Source organism: Eptesicus fuscus, chromosome 9, assembly GCF_027574615.1.
Source record: "Eptesicus fuscus isolate TK198812 chromosome 9, DD_ASM_mEF_20220401, whole genome shotgun sequence".
Taxonomy (NCBI): Eukaryota; Metazoa; Chordata; class Mammalia; order Chiroptera; family Vespertilionidae; genus Eptesicus; species Eptesicus fuscus.
In genome coordinates, this window is record NC_072481.1 from 4789902 (window position 1) to 4810171 (window position 20270).

At 57.6% G+C, this 20270-nt stretch overlaps 1 long non-coding RNA gene across 1 annotated transcript; it reads left to right on the forward strand.

Moving 5' to 3' along the window:
* The first annotated feature begins 322 nt into the window (after positions 1–322).
* On the forward strand, positions 323–9738 carry LOC114235243 (uncharacterized). The gene is made up of 3 exons (XR_003621422.2): positions 323–419; positions 7381–7438; positions 9502–9738. It is a non-coding gene; the product is annotated as an uncharacterized LOC114235243 (long non-coding RNA).
* Positions 9739–20270: the final 10532 nt, after the last annotated feature.

Genomic DNA, 20270 nt, shown 5'->3' on the forward strand with positions numbered 1-20270 from the left:
AAAGGCGCGCCAGCGAGGGCAGGCAGATAATTGTGCACGCTCACGACTCAGTGTTTAAAAGCAACAGGAGCCAAGCTGAGGTGACACATGCGCAGTGTCCCAGGCTGGGGAGCCCTGTCTGCAGAGCCCTGTCTCCGGAGCCAAAGCTGACGTGGTTCTAGCGCCGCGGGGTGCGTGACGTCATCCTAGCGCGCCTCTGCCGTGCGGAAGCCCTGAGCTGGGACTGGCAAAAGCGTTGCTGTGGAGACGGTGCGTCGGTCCCCGCCCCCGAGAGGGGATTGGAGGAGAACTGGTCAGCTGACGTCGGTGAGGTTCCGGAAGCACGCGAAAGGCCCTGTGGAAAGCTCTCCGCGCGGGTTCCCTTGGCAACCCGGACGCTCTCGCTCTGTCCCGACTGGCGATCCCAGGAATCCCCAAAGGTAGAGTCAGAGCCCAAAATTCAGTTTGTTGGGTTTCTTAAACTAAAATAGTAAATATCGGAAGTGCCTCTGGTCCAAGGAAAGTAAAAAGTCAAGCTGCTCTGGGTCGGATTCTGCGGGGGGCAGGAGGCCCCAGTAAGGCTTGACTGTGTTGCTCTTCTGCGCAAAACCTTCCGAAGACTCCTCTGTCAGCGTAAAAGCCAACATTTTTCCATGGCCAGACATCCCTGCACCACCAGCTCCCGAAACTCCCTGAGTCCCTCTCCTAATTTTGACTCCCTCGCTTTACTCCAGCCGCATAGGTCATGTGTCCTGCCTCCTTCTGCCTCGGGGACACAGAATTTAGGTGTCCTCAGACATCCCCAGGGCTCCCTCCCGCGCCTCCTCTGAGGCTTGGCTCCAACATTCCTGACTCCAAAAGGCCTCCTCTAATCTCCTGACTTTACAAATCTGACTCCCTGACCCCACGTTCCCGTTGGGCTCCATGGCATTTGTCACCTAATATACACTAAAACTTATTTCTTTATCTTATTTGATGTCCTCTCTCCATATGAAGGCAGCAGTTTTGTCTCTTTGGTCATCGCTGCATCCCCAGTTCCTAGATGGAAGCTGGCACGTGATAGGTGCTCAGTATTTGTTGAGTGAATGGATGTATTTCAAAATTAGAGGGTTAAGTAGTGGTTAAGTGCCAGCGCTTTAGGGGCTTGGGCCCCAGTCCCCCTTTGCCCCTTAGCTGCTTTGTGACTTTTAGGAAGTTTAACCTTTCTGAGTCTCAGTTCTTTAATTTTTTAAAATTATATTTTTATTGATTTCAGAGAGGAAGGGAGAGGGAGAGGGAGAGAGAAAGATCAATGATGAGAGAGAATCATTGATCAGCCGCCTCTTGCATACCTCACACTAGAGAACGAGCCCAAAACCCAGGCATGGGCCCTGACTGGGAACCAAACCGTGACCTCCTAGTTCATAGGTCAACACTCAACCACTGAGCTACCCCGGCCGGGCTCAGTTTCCTCACTTTTTTATATCAGTGAAATAATACGTCTGCCTTTCATTAAACAATATGAAACACCTGCCTGTGTGACCAACGCACTGCTGGTTGCTGGAGACGTAATGGAGAACCTCAATGCACATGTTTCCTCACTCCCCTGGAGTCTATATCCTGAGGAAGGATTACAGACAATAGCCATACAGTCATCCAAATAAACGATTATTCACAAGTTGTGACAGAGGACAAGCAATTAGTGCTGAAGTGGTGAGGGTGGGAAAGAGTTCTTCTTAATTGTATTAGTCAGCTTGGGCTGTCCTGCGAAATGCCACGGGCTAGGTGGCTTAAACAACGGAAACTTATTTCCTCACAGTCCTGAGATCAGGGCGTCAGCAAGTTTGGTTTCTCCTGGGGCCTCTCTCCTTGGCTTGCAGCTGGTCCCCTCTTTCCTCTGGGCACTTGCACTCCTGGTGTCTCTCCAGGGGTCCTAACCTCTTCCTGCCAGGACACCAGTCAGATTGGATTAGAGCCCACCCTAGCAGCCTCATCTATACTAAGAAAAGGGTAATATGCTAATTAGACTGAGAGACCTTCCAGGAGACCTTCTGGACGTTCTTCTGGACAAAGCCATGGTGGCGGGGCTGAGGTATAGGTGGTTAGGGGCCAAGAGGGGCGGGCAGTTGTGGGTGATCAGGCCAGGATGGGACGGCAGTTGTGGGTGATCAGGCTGGCAGGGGGGCCAGTTGGGGGTAAGCAGGCTTCAGTGGGGGTCAGTTGGGGGTGATCAGGCCAGCAGGCAGAGTGGTTAGGGGCAATCAGGCAGCCAGGCAGGCAGGTGAGTGGTTAGGAGCCAGCACTCCTGGATTTCGAGAGGGATGTCCCAGATTTGAGAGGGTGCAGGCTGGGCTGAGAGACACACACACACACACACGCACGAATTTCGTGCACCGGGCCACTAGTTTTAACATAATTACCTCCTTCAAAGCCCTATCTTGAAATATAGCCACAGCCACGTTCTGAGACGCTGGGGTTTAGGACCTCAGGATATGAATTGGGAAGCACAGTTCAGCTCAGAGCTTTAATTAAGATCCTAAGGCTGCCTTCCGGGCAAAGAAAAGAGTATGAGTAGACATCCTATGACAGGAAGGACTGTGACAAGTTGGAAGGAATGACAGGCCCACGTGGCCTGAGCTCAGAGTGAGGGGTCTTGGGAGGGCATTGCAGAGAGCAGCCTGGGCAGGGCCGAGGAGGACACCCAGGTCTGTTGTTGGTGATGCGATGAGTTGCCTCATGAAAAAGTACTCTTGCCACCAATGGGCTGGAAGGAGGCTACTCGGGGCTCCGGAGTGGAGTGGCAGTGAGGGCTCCCTGGCAGACGGCGTGTGAGTGTCTTACAGGTAAGGGCCCAGGAAGGGGTTTTTTAATTAATTAAATGTATGTGGGGGACATTGGTTAATAGGCTCATATAGGTTTCAAGTGCACACTACTGCGGTACGTGATCTGTATGTCGCATTGTGGACCCACCACGTGTGGCCATGAGTGTTTCCCGTCGATGGGAAGACTGAACGAAAGAGAGGCCAGGAACGGGCTTCACCCACTGAAGTAGCGAGCAAAGAAATGTCAGAACACGCTAAGGAGAGGCATTCAGAAGCACTGAGTCTCTGTGTTCCGGGTGCTGCATATAGTGTGGTTTATGACGAAACGGGAAGTTTCAGATGAAATCAATGCAAAGGAGAAAAGGTGTAGAGAGAGCAGTTGCACACGTACCCACTTGTCTGTCTACTGGGAACCAAAACACGGTGGAAATGACTTAGCGAGGAGAAGCACTCGTCTTCATTTCCTGTCTCAGGTTCAGCTCAAAGCTTCCCCGAGGTTTACCCTAGGGCCGTGGTCGGTAAACTGCGGCTCAAGAGCCACATGCAGCTCTTTGGCCCCTTGAGTGTGGCTCTTCCACAAAATACCACGGCCTGGGCGAGTCTATTTTGAAGAAGTGGCGTTAGAAGAAGTTTAAGTTTAAAAAATTTGGCTCTCAAAAGAAATTTCAGTCGTTGTACTGTTGATATTTGGCTCTGTTGACGAATGAGTTTGCCGACCACTGCCCTAGGGGAACTGATACGCAGCAGGTATTCCTAAAAGACTGGGGGTGAAGGGGCGGCCATCTCCCACCAGCTCTCCGTAAGAGTGGAGCTGGGCAGCAGGAAGTTTCCTCACTCCCTTCCCAGAATTCGGTGCCAGGAAATGGAACCTGGTGTGGCCGCCCACCCACCATCAACTCGAATGGTGACTCCGCCCTTTGATGACAATGCAGCGGAGACTTTTCCTCGGAAGGAACCACATGAGCATTGCCTCCCCGTGGCTGAAGAGCTGCGCCTGTCCTCTTGGACACCCTGGACTACGGGCCATCGGCCAGTGATTGGGAAGGTACTAGGAAGCCCATTCTAATCTGGGACAGAACTGACGGTTAGAATCTGCTCTGTAGTATTAGGCCACATCTGTCTCTTGTGAAATCTGGTCTGGCCTTCAGGAGCGACACAGACCCTAATCCCTCCGCTTGATCGCATCGAGTGTTTGACACTAGCTGTGCGGTGCCCCTCAGAGGCCCCTGGTCTTCTGTTCCCAACTGAACATCGGCCCCGAAAGTATTCTTTTCCTAACAGCGCTTTTGTGCATAGCCTTATGCATAACCCTTTGCATACTTGTCTTTGTTTGTTTTTTTAAATATATTTTTAATTGATTTCAGAGAGGAAGGGAGAAGGAGAGAGAGATAGAAACAACGATGAGAGAGGCATTTCGATCGGCTGCCTCCTACGCGGCCCCTACTGGGGATCGAGCCCGCAACCCGGGCATGGGCCCTGACTGGGAGTCGAACCTGGGACCTCTTGGTCCATGGGCTGACGCTCCATCCACTGAGCTACACCAGCCAGGCTGTAGACTTGTCTCGGGATACATTTCCATAAACTAAACTGGTGGGACAAATGGTCCATGTGATCGCTTTTGCTGTACATTTCCAGGTGACCCCCCAGAAAGAGAGCTTTTGCTTATACACCCACGGCGAGCCTGTTGCCCCGCGCCCTCACCACCGGACCTGGGGAGTTTTCACTCTTTTAATCATCGCCCGTCAGAAAGGGGAAAGTCATTATCTCCCCCGGTTGCTCTCATTTGCATGTCTTTGATTGTGGGTGGGGTTGGACATGTTTTCCAGCTCCATCCTATACTTTTGCAATCAAGTTTTGGAGCCCAGTGCAGGACCTTGCATGTATTCCAGCTAAATTTCATCTTGTTGGATAGGCTCATTCTTTCCTGCTGAGATAATTTGGATCCCGATTCTGTAATTCCAACATATTGGCCTCCCCTCCCAGTCTCGTGTTATTTGCACAGTTGATAAGCAGTTATCTTTGGCTTTATCCAAGTTGTTGATAGAATGTGAAAGGGTTTGGGGCCAAGGACAGAACTGTTTGGCAGGCCATTAGAGAACGCCTGGGGACAGCACTGTCCCATCTGCTGTTAATATTCCGCCTCGCTAGGCAGTGGGTGGAGCCTTCGCCTGGGACACAGAACCAGGCGTGGGCCCCAGCCTTGACACTAAGTAGCTACGTGGCCCTGAACAGGTGGTACCCCCTTAAACAAGCATGTGCCACCTGATTTTCTAATGTCCCTTCGAGCTCTGGCAGTCTTTGTCACTCTTGTCCGTAAGGATTTCATGAGAAACCCTGACACTGTTGTCAAAAGCCATTGCGCTGTGGCAAAGGCGGTGCTCACCTGATTTATAATCGAGTGAAAGACATTCCTCTGATCATCGATACTGACCTTGGGAATCCCCCTTTCTAAATACTGGTCAACCATTCATTTCATTATCTGCTCCAGAATTTGCCCGTGATCAAAACTAAGCTCGCTGGCCTTACGTTGATTCAATTCATCTTTTCTTTTTTTTTTTAATTTGGGACATTTATCTCAATTCCCCACCATTCCTGGAAATACCCTGAGACCTCAGAGGTGCTCGGCGCTCCCTGCCCAGGCTTGTCAGCGCCGATTATTTTCATCTCGAGAAGGAACAGCCACTGGGCTTGCCTCCTCCCGCCCTCCCGCGTGGCCAGGGCGCCCCGGGTACCCAGAGGGAGTTAATAAACAGCCTTGGCCGTGTTGAAAGGAAACAGGGCAAACGGCTTAGGTTACGGGGGAAGGAGGTCTCTGTGAGACTCACGGATGCCAGCTGCTCTCGTCATCAGCTGGAGAAACAGCCCCCGGGCCTGGGACAGGCACCGCTTATGCAGCTCCACGTATAATGAAGAACAGAAGCATCCACGGACTCGTCTGCGGATGAAATGGGGACACATTACAGCGCCTTTCTTGGCATTACTTTACTGTCAACAATCGGATGAGGCGATCCTCAGGAAGGAGGAGTAAGCATAAACCCGGTGTGACAGACATAAAGAAACTAAAAATGAAATTGGTAAGTGCTTTAAGCGGCGTAGTGGATCGGTCACAGCGGAGTCACCTGGCCTTCTGTCGCCATGCCTGGGATGCCGCTGTTGGTTTACACCTCGTAAACGTATCACTGGGTTGCGTCCATTCGGAGTGTCTGTTCTCACTCCTTCAGACTAGCAATGGCCGCGACAGTGACCACAGAGGCTCACGCTCAGCTCTTCCACGTGGCAGGCTCTGCTAAGTGCTCCGCGTGAACGAACCCCGGACGCCTCCCGCCAGCGCCCCGGCGAGCAGGTGCTGTGTCCACTGGTGTCGCTCAGGGGCTGAGATGGAGCCACAGAAGACAGTCTCGGTGACCTGCCCCGGTCACCCGTCTTGTCGGGGGCAGAGCTGGGGAGGGAACCGGGGACTCTGGCTCCACGCTTCAGCTCTGCCGCCTGCCACGTGCGCGAGGATAAGGGAGGAACCGCTTCTGCAAATGACTCCTCCCAGAATGTGGAGCTGCGTCGCACCCGGTGGTGTCGGGGACTGTGGTAACTGCCCCACTCCTCCGTCTCCCAAGTGAGAAGGAAGGAGGAGCGAGGGGGGAAAGGGAGCCGAGGACAGGTCCCACCTGTCACCCGGGTGCGCAGCCTCTGAGCCAAGCTGGGGGGGGGGGGGGGGGGGGGCGGGGGCCAGTGTAAGCCAATGTGAGAGAGGTGCCCACCAAGTAGAACACAAACACCAGGACCCGGGATTGCACCCGAGCCCGGATCATGGGACAGACCCTGCTCGCCAACCCGTCTTCCAGCAACAGGATCCCAAGGCCAAGTGCGGTAACCGCTGGCCCGCGGAGCGCTCCAGGCGCGGCCAGGACTGAGCGCCAACCGACGGGTTCCCAATATTGTCTTCCAGTTGCTAGACTACGCTGCTTTCCAGTACATTATCTGGGGCATAAAAGCTGAAATGTAAGTAAAGCATTTTCACACAAATAATTTCAACCGCAACAAGGCAATTGGCTTCTGATGAAGTTGGCAGGAAAAGGTAATGAACTCACTGCGATTGACATATTCAGAGTTCCTCTCGCCAAGTCCAATTGGCAGCTTCGTAATTATGGGAACGTCCCTGTTATTTCCACTCCACCGGGGCTAGGCCCGCTGGTATCTGATTCAGTGTTTACTTCATGAATGAGGTCAGTTCCCAGCACAGCTGGGGTTTCGGCGGAGGACTCGAGCTGCTGGTCAGCACACAGCGTTCCCACTAGAACCTGACCGGAGCCGTCAGGGCTTCCAGGCCCCCTTCCCGCAGCTCGCCCAGGGCAGCCACTGTCTCTGGCGTTTTCTGGGCTCTGGCCCCGCTCGCTGCTCGCCTAGCCCTTCCCTGCAGAGGCGGACAGAGCCCGGGCTGCAGCCTGGCACACCGAGGGCACGTCCCAGTCCCCCAAGCCCGGCACTCACTCTCCAGCTTGCCCCCTTGGTATTGCAACATCTTGCCCCGTAGGAGCTTCGGAGCTGCCAGGAAACAGGGTAGGTTTGTTTGTTTTGTTTTGTTTTTTTTTATTATTTATTCCAGGATGGCTCCACTTGTGTGGTGAGAGAGTGACTCAGTGCCTTGGACGCCACCTCCAAAGGTAACCATGTCCCACAGGCCGGCGTGTCCCGGGCCAACTCCCCACACTGGTGAAAACAAACACAAAAGCTCACACGGGCTCAGGACACTCCTGTGTGAGAGCACACGTTTATGGAGCAGTGTCTTCCCGTTCCCGGAGGGACTGGGAAAACTGCGGGGCAGAGAGGAGAGGCGGCAGCCCGCAGCCTGACAGGGGCGCAGCCGTCACTGACCTGTCCACCCGCGTCCTGAGCCCTGCGAGTGGCCGTGGGCCCCGCACAGCGTGGGGTTGAAGTCTGAGGCGGCTCCGTGGCGATTTCTTCATCTCCGTGCCATCAGGTGGTGGGAGGCTCAGAGAGAGCCATTTGGTTTGGATCCCAAAGTAACTGTGGGCATCAGACGCTCGAGCAGGGCTGCCTCACAAAGTCTGGGGGTGAACGTGGAGCGGGAGGTGGGTTAAGAACGGGGTGCAAGGGCAGACCCAGGAGGAGGCTTCCTCTTTCTCGGCCTCCGCGAGGCACAGTGTGTTCCCAAGGCCGCGTCCTCGCCTCCTAACAGCACTGTGAGACCCTGGGCCGCTGATGCGCGGAGGAGACGCCGTCCCAGCGTTCTTCCTCGGCCCCGAACGGCCGTGTGAGGCGAAGACTCGGCGCACTCCTGCCTAATGGGTCCGTCCGGCTGCCGCAGGAGGGTCGCCATTCCCGTGGGGTCCAGAGAGCCTGCCCAGGGCCATCCAGGTCACTGCTCTTCCACGCTTCCTCGGGGCACAACCTGTCTCCGACCCCAGGTGCTAGGCCGTCCCCCGCTCCTGGTACCCCAGCGCTAGTTCCTTGCCGTCAGTTCCGTAGCCTGTCTCATCCACCATTGTCCCATCACGTCATCGTATCCCCGATCTGGTCTTTCCCCTCAAAGATGCTGCTGGAAGTTTTTGAAGATGGGCCCTACGCAAAGCTCATTCCTTGGCACGCTCTGGCCCCATCGCCGGTGCCCTCTGCCCGCTCGGCTGCAGCTGCATGGCCGCCCTGCTGAGGCTTGAACTCACCACTCACCGACCTCAGGGCCTTGGCACGTGCCATTCCCTCCGCCTGCAACACTCTTTCCAGGTCATCCACGTGGCATCCTCTCTCCCTCCCTCCTCACAGGCCCAATACTCGGTGCGACCTCCCCTACCACTCTGGCCCCTGGTCCCTGCACCTTCCACGCATGCCCCCTTCCTCGTGTGATCTCCCACGAGCTCCCATCCCCTCGAAAACAGCCCACACGGCTTGTGTCTTCCTTACCTGCCTTCTCCACCGGAATGTCAGCTCCACGCAGACAAGGAATTTTGACACTTTTGTTCGCTGCCCCCAGTCACTAGCCTCAGCCCTGGGCATTTCTGCCAGAGTTTCTCCAGTGACTGAGGAATTCACTCTCGGTTAAGGCGCTAAGTGAGCTCTTTAAGCTGCAGGAAGCTGTCGGTTCCTGGGAGAGACCTGTGGACTGGACGATGCTTTGCCTCCGTCCCCTCCTGCACCGCCCCTGGGAGTCTGTATGTGCTGCTTTCCGGCAGGCGGGTCCCTCCAGAGGGAAACAGAGGCCCTGTGACTTAGGAAGGCAGGTGCGCCCTCCTCCAGGGCCCGGGCTCCTGGCTCCCATGCGCTCCCGGGAGCAAATGCATCTGCGGTGCTGTCACTCGCTGCTGTGGGCAGAGCGCTCCCCAGTCGGTGTGGGCGAGGCAGCTGCGCAGGCAGGCGGCCATCACCCAGCTTTCCAGGGAGCGATGCCCACGCCACGGGCAGAGGGACGGCGCCTGCAGCCAGTCGCCCGCTGGAAAGTCTGCGTAAGGGACACCTGGAGGAAGCGGGCCTGCGTCGCCCTCTCCGCCCGGCTGTAACCCTGTATTTCTCAGCCCAGCATGGTTACACACCGACCTCCCACCCCAGAGATACGCCGGCCAGTCCCCGAGGCTCACCCCATCTTTACAATTTGGAGGCTTACAGCTGGTCGCTCCTCACAGATCAGAACTACTTTTCTTTCGTCTGGCTTGAAAAGCCTTTTGTGAGACGGGGAGTGACCCACGAGTAACCTCTCTATTCCTGTCTGAAGGGGAAATATTTCCAGATCAGAGACCACGCGGCGGTGCCAAGCCCGGGCCTATGTGAATACTGGATTATGCCTCCGAGGCCCGGCCCTCACCCCGTGCCAGCCGCCGCTTCAGAAACCAGCCAGGAGCCGAGCGGAGCCATCGCGAATCAAGAGGTTGATTCTTTCCCCCCATTAAGTCGTTTGAAACCAACGTTTCCACATTTTTGGGGGTTTGATGTCATAAAATTCCCATGTATGACTGCATTTTGAGAAACAGAGTCCGTGTGTGTGTGTGCTGGAATGTGAGAGATAACTTAGCAGCCTGGGACTTAGAAAATAAACTCCTGAGCTCGGAATCTGAGATGCGCAGGCAGAAGGGCCGCGGCCTCGGCTGCGTGGCGTCGTGGGCCGTGAGGACTGGCCGGGCTGTCAGGAGTGAAGTGCTGATCTGCAAAGACCCGTTTTCCGAGCGCCAGCTGTCCTTCCCCCAAGTGCACGTCAGCAGGCTCCTGTTTCAAACTCACACCTGGCGCTCCAAGAGTCCTTGTTCCCAGGGTGCCCTCTTCCCCTCGGGTTCTGGTCCGCCTTCCCCTCCCCGTGTTGGTCTGTGCAGCCCCGCCTGCTGGCACGGAGGGCCATGTGTCACGGGAGCTGGGCAGGGGGGTCCTTCACCTTGGCGGCTGCCACCAGGCCGGGCCCAGAGGCAGACAAGACAGCCCTGGAAACTGCCGGGAGAGGCCGCCAGGCGCCCAGAGATGGGGGAGGAGGGCTGGCTCCTTCCTCTTGTTTAAGAGACGGCAAAAACAGACACGCCATATTTTATGCCTTCACAGACGGCTCTAAGAGGCCCTTGGATGGCCCCGGGCCCTGGGGGGGCCTTACCTAAATAAGCTCCGGATCTGTCAACATCAGTTTGGGGAGGGAGGGGGGTTTAGGAGGGGGATGAGAGAGGCCCGGCTGGTGTGGCTCAATGGTTGAGTGTCAACCCACGAACCAGGAGGTCACAGTTTAATTTCTAGTCGGTCATGGCACACGCCCAGATTGGGGGCTCCATCCCCAGTGTGGGGCGTGCAGGAGGCAGCCGGTCAATGATTCTCTCTCATCCTTGATGTTTCTATCTCTCCCTCTCTCTTCCTCTCTGAAATCAATGGAAATATATTAAAAATAAAGTCAAAAGAAGGGGGATGAGAGATGCTGGAGACAAGGAAGCGGAGGGATAGGCAGCAAAGGCAACCTGAGGAGGAGAGAGACTAAGACAGTGTCGGGCCCGAGCCATGGTGTGCATCGTCCTGCAGGTCCAGGTCCCGCGCCTTAATTACGGGGCGGGCAGCGGGCGGCTGTGGTGTACGGCTACGGAGTTGGTTCCTATGTGGTCCCGATGGTGTAAAACTTCCCGGTTCTGATCCTCACAGGGGCCTCCTCCTCCTCCTCCTCCTCTTCCTCTTCCTCCTTCTTCTCCCCCTCCTCCTCCTCCTCCTCTTCCTCCTCTTCCTCCTCCTCCCCCCGGCACAGCCACCGTCACGGGCAGGGGCAGCCAGCCGGGAGCACGGCCGCGCTCGTGTTGTGTGAGCTTTCCGGGCCGGTTTCAGAGACAGGGACGCCGCGCAGAGAGGAGCAGAGACATTCCAGAGATTCTTCACGTGCAAGCGGATATTTCCTCTGAGGGTTTCTAGACTAAATAACACGCCTTGTGTCTAAAGGACGGGGTATACTGCTGACCGGGCAATGCTCGCCGCACAGGGTGAGCGCAGGGGGCCGGGCGCTGGGGGCCGATGGAAGGTGAGGCTGCCTGAATCGTGTGTCTCCTGGGAGAATATCTCCCTCCACCTGACACGACACCCATTTCACCTGCGGAGGGGAATTTGTTGGCAGACCTTGGGAATGAAATGGGCTGGACTTCTGAGAATAAATATACCTGGGCCTCTCATTAACCATGTTCGTGTGTGTGTGAGTGTGTGTGTGTGTGTGTGTGTGTGTGTTTTAATCCTCACCCAAGGATATTTTTTCTATTGATTTCTATAGTGGAAGGGAGGGAGAGAGGAGAGAGAGCTACGATTGGTTGCCTCCTACCAGGATGGAGGAACCTGCAACAGAGGTATGTGCCCTTGACAGGGAATCAAACCCACGACCCTTTGGTCTGCACATCAATGCTCTAACTAGCCAGGACTCATGTATATATTTTTTTAAATATATTTTTATTGATTTCAGAGAGGAAGGGAGGAGAGAGAGAAAGAGAGAAGAGATAGAAACATCAATGATGAGAGAGAATCATTGATCGGCTGCCTCCCGCATGCCCCACACTGGACCGAGCCCACAACCCAAGCATGTGCCCCTGACCAGAATCAAACCTAGGACCTTTTAGTCCGCAGGCCGATGCTCCATCCACTGAGCCAAACAGGCCAGGGCTCATGTATATTTTTAATCGACTTTATTTTTTAGAGCAGTTTTAGGTTCATAGCAAAATTGAGGAGAAAGTACAGAGATTTCCCATAGATCCTCCTGCCCACCCCACATGCACAGCCCCCTCCCCCACTATGACCATCCCCCACCAGATGGAACATTCGTTAGCCATCGGTGAATCTACATTGCACCTCATTATCACCCTAAGTCTGTCCGTCACATTAGGGTGCGCTCTTGGTGTTGGACATTCTGTGGATTTTGGCAAATGTCATGCAGAGTCATTTCACTCCTAAAAATCCTCCCCTTATGCATCCCTCCCCCCCTCCTCCCCACCCCCGATCCCTGGCAGCCACAGATGGTTTTACTGGCGCCCTAGTTTGGCCTTTGCCAGGATGTCATGGAGTTGGAGTCACACGGTCTGCAGCCTTTCCAGATTGGCTCCCTTCACTCAGTCACATGCACTTGGGGTTCCTCCATGTCTCTGCATGGCCTGGTAGCTCCTGTCTTCAGTGCTAAGCAATACTCCATTGCCGGGGCGTGGCCATGTTTGTGTACAGGGCGTGTACAGCAGCTGTGGCTCTGATTTGCGTCTCTCTGATCGTGAGTGGCATGGGGCACTTCCTCCTGTGTCTGCTGGCCATCTGCATGTCCTCTGCGGAGAAGAGTCTGTTCAGGTCCTTTGCCTGAAGAAGTCTTTAATTGGATTGTCTGTGGTTTTTTTTTTGGGGGGGTGTTGAGTTTTGTAAGTTCTTTCTAAATTTTGGATGTTCACCCCTTACTAGCTGTATCACTGGCAAATACGTTCTCCGCTTCAGAGGGTTGTTTTTCCATTTTGTTGATGGTTTCCTTTGTTGTGCAAAAAAGTTTTAATTTAATGTAGCCCTGCTTGTTTATTTTTTCTTCTGTTTCCTTTGCCAAAGGCGATAGATCAGAAAAAAATATATATTACTAAGAGAAATGTCGAGATTTTACTGCCTATGTTTTCTTCTAGGAGTTTTATCGTTTCGAGTCTCACATTTACGTCGTTAATCCATTCCTAGTTTATTCTGGTGTAAGAAGGCCGCCAGTCTGGTTTCATGTTTTTGCGCACATCTGCCCAGTTTGCCCAACACCACTTGCTGAGTAGACTCTCTTTACCCCGTTGTATGGTTTTGCCTCCTTTGTCAAATAGTAATCGACCGTAAAGCTGTGGGGTTCCCCCTGGGCTCTCCGTTCTGTTCCATGGATCTGTGTGCCTGTTCCTCTGCCAGTGCCATGATGCTCTGATTACTACGCTTTTAAAAGCCTCTCGTCACAGACCCGCCAGATTCCTCCTGGTGCCGCAGCGTCTCTACCGTCACCGGGTCTGGTAACTTCAAAGCTCTCTGGGGCCTGAAGGCAAGAGTGAGTGAGCTGAAGTGGTAACTGGCAGGAGCGGCGCCGAGCTAGCCTGAGAGGGTAGCCCGCCTACTTGCAGGAAGCCATTTAATCCCCTTCGAGAAATGCGGCCGAAAAACCAATTTTAGACCAGAAATTCAACTGCTTGCAGCCTACACGGCAGTTCTATCTAGAAAGGTCTGCGTGCAGCCAATGCCAAGCGGAACGTCGGGTGAAAGAAAAGCCGGTCTGAAGGCTATTCCGACTTCTCGGTCAGGGTTTGCCAAGAACCTGCCTCCTCCGTCCTCGTGTTGGATACACATTCTCATGCCTTGAAGTCCGGCCCTGGGTGCCACCTGAATTGGCTTGAACCCAGGTTAAAATGCCACCCCAACTGATGACCACGGGCAGCGATAGTAACAAGTGCAGTGTTTATGCGTCTCGCCGCGTAGGGACCGCCCTGGAGAACAGAGCGAGGGGAGGAGGCCGGGGAGGAAGGAAAGGCTGCCCCGAGCACAGTCACCATCTCGGCTGAGGTGGCCGCTCAGTGAGACAGACGCTGACGTGGCACCATGACTAGCACGCCGACGCTCCCCACCCTCCTCCCGTGCCCCTCCCCACTCAGGCTGGGAGGGCCGCCGGTGCCTGGCCCTCTCCTGGGCCCCCTGGGAGAGGTTTAGCTTTGCTTCTATAAGAGACTGACAGGACTGGCCCGCCCCCGCCCCCGCCCCTCCTTCCCGCCTTGACGGTGGGCACGATTCCCGGAGCTGCGGCAGCCACTGGTGACCATGCGGCGACCAACCAGCCCGTTAGTCTGCAGTCTAGTCGCCTCGTGCCCGAAGGCCACCCCAGCCCCCAGCCTTCCCTCCCCGGCGTAACTGTGGCAATAGTAGGACAGGGGCGATGCCCGGGACATCATGAAACCGAAGGAGACGAACTGCTCCTAGGACTGACCGCTGGCCTAACACGCTCGGCGATACAAACGGAACAAGAAGTTAAAAGCGATTCTGCTTCCATTCTGGTCAAGGTCGGAGGCAGAGCGCACACCAGTGGGCGCAGCTACTCCCGTGTTCCAAAGTGAGGCGCTAGGCCGGCTCGGAGAGCTGTCTTCGGACCCGTGGCCCCACAGCAGAGGCTGGCAAGGCCAAGGGGGGGGGGGAATGAGATGGTTTCTTTAAGGAGAGTTGTTGGCTGCTCTGGCACTTCCACCCCCACCATGCTGAGAGGAGCGGCCTGCGAGGACTTCAGGAGGCCCCTGAGAGACATCCATCCCCAGGAGCTTGGGGACCACACAGCTGGTGTCTGTCACATGCCCACGAGATCTGGACAGCAGGAAAGCCTACGTCAGAACGAGGAGAGGGGGCTGCCCGGGTGGGTACCGAGTCCCACCCCCTGGTGCTTGCCCCGTGCCCAGATGTGGGCATGAGAAAGAGCTGGCCCGAGGGCTGCCGGGGACTGGGCTAAGGCACCAGCTGAAGAGTCCTCATGCCCCCGAGGGAGCCACAGTGAGCAACCCCCCAGCTCATGGGGGGTCTCCCAGGAACCCCAAAGCCCCTTCCCGGAGAAAGAGTCAGCCTTTAATATTTCCTGTGGCCCAAGGGAGCCAAGGCTGATTGCATCCCCCCGCCCCCGCCCAACCTCCCCACGGGAGGCCTGTGCGGAACAGGAGGCCGAGAAAGAACTCTCTCTGAGTGACTTCAAGCTGCACACGGGTCCCCTGCCCGTGGACGTGGACGTGGACTGAAACCGCTGGTTCTCCTGAGTCTCCTGCGCGTCTTGGGCTCCTCCACCTCCAGGCCCCGGGGAGGCGCCTTCTTTGGCGTAAACGCAGATGTGAGCCCGCGGTGGTTGCTCCGGAGGACCCAGGCTCAGAGGTGCTTCGAGAAGGCTCCCCACTTCCCCCCACAGGCTGCCGGCCGGGAGCAGCCACCGAGGGGGGAGAGGTTTAACTCCGGTGAAGCCCGTGGCACAGAGACGGTGACTCGAGGTGACCAGAGGCCTGGTGATCCGACCACGCTGGAAGGTCACAGGCATCACGGGGCCGCCAGAGCTGCCACAGAGGGTTCTCTTGAGCAGGCCCCGGAGAGGGGGTTTCTCTCCGGCGCCTCCGCAGCCCCCACCTGCACCTGCCGTGGGTGCTTTTAGAGGGGCCCCGAGTGCTTCCCCGGCCCCTTCGCCCAAACACCGAGCTCCTCCCTCCTCCTCGGGGAGCCGCGGGTTCTAGAGCACAGTCCTGGTGGGTCTTGGGCCGCCAGTGAGTTAAGTAGAAAAAGTCGCTTCCAGGGGTGCACGGAATTACATGATTCCTTCTGAGATGTGCGTGGGGAGCAGCTCCGTGTGCGGCGCGGCATCCCCGCCTGCAGGAACCTGCCGCTCCGGGCTGGCCTCTCACCGCGGCCCAGCGCGGCTGCCGGCGAGGAGGGACGAGCTGGGTCTTTGCACCAGACAGCGTGTGAAAACCACCGACCGGGGGTGGCCGCCGTCGATCTGCATCTGCTGGTTCCCGGGAACACTGCGGGGGTCTCCAGCCCACGTGGGAGCCCCCCCAGCCGGTGCTGGAGGTGCGTGAGGAGGGAGACCGGGCGATTCCCGCCTCTTCACGCCCGCCGCCCTCACCGCGCCGCTCACTCTCTCCACGCTCCCGGCCCCTGGCCAGGCCCCGGGCCAGCGGGATAGTTACGGCCGGTGCAGGACGGCAGCGAGTGGGAGCAGATGTGCTCCGACACGGGGAGAGGAAGCTGTTATGCTGGGAGTCGGTGAACGAGTGCGAGGGGAGGTGCAGCCACGTCCCTGTCCTCCGCCCGGGAGGAAGGTCTGCAGGCCCCCGGGTGGACACGATCGGGCCCTCTCTCTGGGCAGCCCCTCAGCAGACACCCCTGAGTGTCAGGCGGGGGTGGGCGCTGAGATGAGGAAGACGGAGGTCCCCTGGCTGTTAGAGCCCAGGAGGGGGACCTCACAAAACCGAGTCATGATGTGCCTGCTGCCAGCCGAGAGCCGTGGGAGCGCCCCCGGGTGGAGAGGATACAGCCTGCTGGGCCTGGGGGGAGGTGGGCGGGGTGACGGGGTGGGGCCATCGCTCTCACCGGGCCTGGAAGGATGGCAGGAGTGGCCCAGCTGGAGGGATTCTGGGAGCATCCAGGGATCAGTCTGAGGCCGGAGGGGCTCCCTGGGGACGTGGGAGGAGAGGGCTGGGCAGGTGAGTGGCGGGGGGGGGCAGGCTGTGAAGGGTCACCCTCCAGACTCAGGAAGATGCGGCCTTGGCCTTCAGGCAGGAGGAGCAGGCAACGCTGTCGAAGAAGGGAAGCGAGCGATGGAAACCGTGGGTCTGCGAGCAAGCTCCTCCCGCGACTCCGGCGTCCCGCGGCAGCACACCAGCCAGCCCCACGGCAGGTCCACGCCTCCCTCCCACGCCCCCCGGTTCCTCCCATGGAGCTTGTCCCGGCCACGGCTTGCCCCGCAGCCCAGGGTCGGCCTCGTCCCGCTCCGGCTCTGCCTGGCGCTGTGGCTCCACCGCAGCATCAAGCCCAGGGTGGGGGAGCCTCTCGGATCTGAAGACCAAGGAACAACAACAATAACAAAGACGGCTCTGTGCTCGGGAAGGTCGGGGAGATGAGCAAGTTCCCAACGCGAACACTCAACACTGGGTCGCAGCCTCTTCCTCGCTCGTCGCATGCCCTGAAGCCGTTTCTGCCAACGCCCCCCACCACCCTGCCGCACCCCTGCTTGCCTCTCAGTCCCTCGGCTCGGCTCGCATCCTCTCGTGCCAAACACCTGCCTCCCAGAATGCAGAACAGCTCGAGGCGTTTGGGGGTGGGTTGGTTTTGGTCTCCATTTCTTCTAGGTCTGAGGGCCTCCCCTTTCTGTGGCCCCAAGAAGAACATGGCTCCTGGAGGTGGGGGGCTGCTGTGCCATAGACTTTGCACCTGGCACCAGAGGGGACGGGGAAACTGAGGACTGTCCTCGGGGCAAACGCTGGAGAAGAACAGAGTCCTGCCTGACCGACTCAGGCCCCTGAGCCTCCTCCTAGTTCTTCTGTCCTTCCTTCCCCATGAACCCCGTGCTAGCAAGAACCCTGCTGGGCGGTTCAGCAAGAACCCCAACTCTCGATATCCGAGGGTTCCTCCTCCTCCTCCGTCTCCCAGGGGATGTCTGACCACCCGGCTGCCTTCCCCAAGGACCCGGGAGGCCGCTTCAGCCAGGAGCCCCGACCCCTGATGTTTTCTCTTGTTAATTTCCCAGCCACTGGCCCTCCCCTGCCCCTTGGCTATCAATGCCCACGCTATATGGGGAGTTGGTCCAATCTCCCTCCCTCCCTGCAAGACCCTGTGTGAGTCTCTCTACAGCTACCGCCACGCCCCCACCCCCTGAATGAAGTCTGCCTTACCATCTTCAACAAGTATCACTGGCCCAGCCAGTGTGGCTCAGTGGTTGAGCGTTGACCTATGAACCAGGAGGGTATGGTTCGATTCCCAGTCAGGGCACATGCCCAGGTTGTGGGCTTGATCCCCAGTGTGGGGCATGCAGGAGGCAGCCGATCAATGATTCTCTCTCATCATTGATGTTTCTATCTCTCTCTCCCTTCCTCTCTGAAATCAATAAAAATCCTATATAATAAAAGGCTAATATGCAAATTGTCCCCTCCACCAGGAGTTCGACTGGGAGTTTGACCAGGCGGCGGGCCTGCCAGACAACCTCCCGTGTCCCCTCCCCCCAGCTGGCCCGGCTGATCGGCAGCAATCAAGGCGGGCCAGCCGGACCCCACCCATGCACGAATTCGTGCACCAGGCCTCTGTTTATAAAAAGAAGAAAGGCTACAGTGAAATGTCCCGTGAATGAGCGACGTCAGTCCCAAGGGAGGCTGACAGCCCAGGTGGGGGAGGGAGGGAAGAGAGAGAGGCCCAGGCCTGCAGGGCCTGAGGGCGCAGCCACACGCCAGCAGCGACATGGAGGGAACGGGACAGCCGTGTGAGCTTATAAAGCTAAATGTGTTCCTTTGAAAGGCCATCCGTTGGTCATTTGCTGTGAGATTAAGTAATTCCGTGGGAAGAGCTTTCTTTTTGGAAAATGATTAGAAGAGTATGTGGCTGTTGTCCTTAACGTTCTTACTTGGCAAAATGAGGGGTCGGAAACATGAAGTCAGTCTTCCCATGAAACAGGAAAGGACGGGACTGGCTCTAGGAAGCCGCGCATGTGAGGGTCATCCTGGGCCGTCGCACCCTCCATGGCCGGCCCACCCGTGACGGACCGGGACCGGGGCCGAGGCCGCGCGGGCTCCAGCCAGGCCTGGCCTGAGGACCAACCGAGTTCTGACTTCGCTCTTCTCTCTGAGAACGAGCCTGAGCGTCATTTTCTCTCTCTGCACGCCCCCTCCCCCAAATGCCCATCACCACATGGAACCTCCATCATGAGCATGTCGAAGGGCAAAAACTTGCCTAAACCAGCTGAGGGAGCCGGAGTTCACAGGCCAGGCCCCCTGGGGCAGCGGTGGCCAGAACACAGGCCCCCGGGAGACTAAGGGCCAGACTGACCCGTGGAGGCCCCAACGGAACAGGAGCTGCTGCTGGGACCCAGGCCCCCAGCCCTTCCAGGCATGGGCTGGGGACTGTGAGGCCTCGGCCACCCTCCCCAGGTCCCGGCTCCTGGAGCATGAGGTGGGGCAGGTGGGAGGGCTGCCCGTACCCTCAGCGACGTGGGGCTGGGGAGCTCGGAGCCTGTCCCTGGTGAAAACGTCCCTGGACGGAGGAGGCGTGGCGAGGCTGGACATGGGCAAACTGGGAGCCACAGGCCCACAGGCCGAGGCCGTAGCCGGCTCTGGTGTAAGCCGTGCCCCTGTGGCACTGGGGGGAGGGGATCACCCCAGTTTGCATCCTGGTGACTTTCACACACTCACGCCTCCACACAGGGTACACACGCACCGTTTGATGGCACGCCCCCCCCTCCCCTTGCTCTGGGATCCCTCTCCAAGGGGTGGCTTCACCTCTCACCCCCTCAGGACTCCTGGCCTGGGCACCCCCAAATATCTGAGCAGGTTTCCCGCGTGGGGCCCCCTGACAGTGAGAGCCGGACAAACCTCCCGGTCTGCGTGGCAGAGGCACATGCCCAGCCCCCGCATGGCTGAGGGCTTCCCGCTCGGTGTCCTTCTCTGACCAGCGGCCACCGAGAAAGGGCGCCGTCCCGCTGGGTTCCTGGCCGAGCAGCTGCGCCAGGACCAGCAGGGTCTGTCCCATCGGCTTTAGAGCGAGGCCCCATGGTCACACCCGCCGTCTCAGCACCTCTTCACCACCCAGGACCCCAAGTAGGGCCGATGCTGCCCTCGGAAAGGGGGAGATGACTCTGGAGTCTAAAGGGGAGTGGGAACTCCTGCCGCTGTTCAATCCAAAAACAGGTTCTTTTACCAAAGAGCCGCTGTCTGGCCAGCTGTGTTTTCCCGTGAAATCGTCAGGTTCCCGGGAGGAAACGGCGATGCCTACCAGCCGCTTGCGAAGTGGCGTGACGGTGAGCGTCTGACCTGAGGCTTTGAACCCGGGAAGTGAGACCAGGGTGGCCACAAAGGAGGAGTGTGGCGCCCTCTGGCGAGAGCGGGTCAGAGCACCCGGCGTGGGCCTCCCGGGTAGGACACCAGCCTCCTCCGCCTCCGTCGCTAACATCTTCCCGCCTCTGTGCCAGCCCGAGACCCATGGCTTCCCATGAGGCCCTTCAGGGCCCACCTCGGCCAACCTGGCGCCGATGCGGTTCCATCTGGGAAGATCTCATCTAGATTTGGGCCAAGAGGGGAGGTGGGTGTTGATCCCAGTGGGAGAGGCACAGACCAGTGCAGGGACTGGGATCGCGGAGAGCCGGACGGCTGTGGGGACTCCGGCCTTGTGCTCCCAGATGCCGCCCACAGGTCTCAGGGAAGGAAGCCATAGCCCTGCAGGAAAGGTTGGGGGTTCGATTCCCAGTCAGGGCACATACCTGGGTTGCGGGTTTAATCCCCAGCCAGGAAGCATACGGAAGGCAACTGATGGATGTTTCTCTCTCCCATCTCTCTCCCT